Below are 2,437 nucleotides of genomic sequence, written 5' to 3'. Positions count from 1 at the left end.
GTAAATGGATGTTACACACTAAAATATTTATTGATAGATATATTTATGTGGAAAACAATCTGTTCTCAGTATCATCATGATCAGTATATCAAACTGGACGTCTAAACCCCCAATGTACTACATGTGACAGTGAGAGTCCTCTTCAGCAGAGGGGTGATCCTCATGCCGTCTACAGCACAGGTGTATCTGCCTGTATCCCTACTGCTGACTGAGATTAGGCTATAGACAGGAGAGGAGGTGTTGCTGGTTTGGTAAAGACTGTCATTCTTATACCAACTGTAGGCTTTGATGGGGTCAGTGTACATTTGTTGTACATGTCAGTGTGACATTCTCCCTCTCTGACACAGATGTAGGATCCATCTCCAACACAACATCTAGTGGAAAGAAAATGCATCCTATTTCTCCTCCTATATATGCTATTTATGTCCTTTTAAAAATGAAATAATAGATTATTTTTTTCCGTCAAATCAAATTGAATGTGTCATATACTTTGTAGACAACATGTTTAGACTAACAGTGAAACAGTTTACTTACGGACCCTTCCCAACAATGCAGAGAGAAAATAGAGAAATAATATAAAAGTAATAATAAATACAACATGAGTGACTATAGCCTGGCTATGTATACGGGGTACCAGTACTGAGTCGATGTGCAGGGGTACGAGGTAATTGAGGTAGATATTTACATTTAACTAAGAATAAAGTGCTCTTCCGGGGAGTTACAGTGAGCTCCAAAAGTACTGTGACAATTTAGTTGTTATTTTGTCTCTGTACTCCAGACTGGCAGCTTTAATTTGAGGGTATTTTCATCCATATCAGGTGAACCGTTTAGAAAGTACAGCACTTTCATACGTTGTCCCCCCATTCTAGGGGACTGAAAGTATTGGGACAAATTCACTTATAGGTGGATTAAAGTAGTAAAAAGTTTAGTATTTGGTCCATATTCATAACATGCAATGATTACATCAGGCTTGTTGGATGAATTTGTGGTTTATTTTAGTTGTGTTTCAGATTATTTTGTGCTCCAGAAATACAAACCAAGACAATTGTCCTGAACTAAATGGAATTCAACAGTTTAGATTTATTGAAAGTAACTGTACCTGTAACAGACAGAGGGACTCCAGGTTCACCAGTATATTTCCCTACGGTCTGATTTGTTATAAATCTGAACTTGTATTTTGCTGAATCTCTCTCTCTCAGGTCTGTGATTCTCAGGGTACAGTCTTTCTTCTTATCCCCATGATACTCCAGACGACCTGCATACTCCGGGTCCTGACCTAGATCTTTAGGTTCTACACCAGTCTCCTTTTTAGTGAACCAGAAGGTTGTTGTGACTGTATAACCTCTGGGATATATGTAAGAGCAGGACAGCTCCACTGTTGACCCATTCAAGGCACAGATACTCGGAGTGGTGTATGTCACACTCCAGCCATTCTGACCCAGTACCACTGAAACACAGTCACACAACGGTATCAGAATGAAGACAAGGTATATTGGCTCACAATGACTGTAAGGTTTGTCCACACTGTGTTGCCATAGTTGCTGAGTTGAGTGTGAAGGAAACCACAGATAAGCATCTCTCAATGAGGTGTGAAAGATAACTATTTAAAGTGAAGTGGAGACTCCTAACACAACACACCAGTATAACATTATGATTCTTATCATTTTAGAAATGTCTGTAGATTGATAAACAGAGCAACTAAAATATAAGAATGAGACCATACCTGCTACAGACCAGATAAAGACCACCAACACACTTCCTGCTGTTCTCAAGGCCATTGTTGCATCTCCCACCCTGCAGTCTTAGAAACATAAACAACAACTCACTCTATAGCTGGTGAATAACTCCACCTGATACATTGAAGTATAAACTGTAAAATGGGTACAGGGCCCTCAATTACTGAAAATGAAGCAGGCTCATAACATTTGTTCTTATGTGTTATATAAACTCACAAAAAAAAAAAACGTCCCCTTTTTCAGGACCCTGTCTTTCAAGGATTAATTCGCTAAAATCCAAATAACTTCACAGAATCTTCATTGTAAAGGTTTAAACACTGTTCCCAGCTTGGTTCAATGAAATCATAACAATTAATGAAACATGCACCTTGTGGAACGGTCGTTAAGACACTAAACAGCTTACAGACGGTAGGGCAAGTATGGTCACAGTTAAATGAAAACTTAGAAACACTAAAAGAGGCCTTTCTACGGACTCTGAAAACACCAAAAGAAAGATGCCCGGGATCCCTGCTTATCTGCTGAATGTGTCCCGTGTGGCTCAGTTGGATAGAGCATTGGCGCTTGCAAACGCCAGGGTTGTGGGTGCATCCCCACGGGGGGACCAGGATGAATATTATGAAACTTTCCAATTTGTAAGTCGCTCTGGATAAAGGGTGTCTGCTAAATAGACTTAAATGTAAATTATGCCTTAGGCATGCTGC

At 39.6% G+C, this 2,437-nt stretch overlaps 1 long non-coding RNA gene across 1 annotated transcript; it reads right to left on the bottom strand.

Moving 5' to 3' along the window:
• Positions 1 to 304: 304 nt before the first annotated feature.
• LOC139026214 (uncharacterized) lies at positions 305 to 1,858 on the bottom strand. The gene is made up of 3 exons (XR_011477966.1): positions 1,724 to 1,858; positions 1,100 to 1,447; positions 305 to 374 (listed from the first exon to the last, which is right to left on the bottom strand). It is a non-coding gene; the product is annotated as an uncharacterized lncRNA (long non-coding RNA).
• Positions 1,859 to 2,437: the final 579 nt, after the last annotated feature.

This window comes from Salvelinus sp. IW2-2015, unplaced genomic scaffold, assembly GCF_002910315.2.
Source record: "Salvelinus sp. IW2-2015 unplaced genomic scaffold, ASM291031v2 Un_scaffold4138, whole genome shotgun sequence".
NCBI lineage: Eukaryota > Metazoa > Chordata > Actinopteri > Salmoniformes > Salmonidae > Salvelinus > Salvelinus sp. IW2-2015.
The sequence above is the reverse complement of the archived record's forward strand: the minus strand, read 5'-3'. Positions and strand labels throughout refer to the sequence as shown.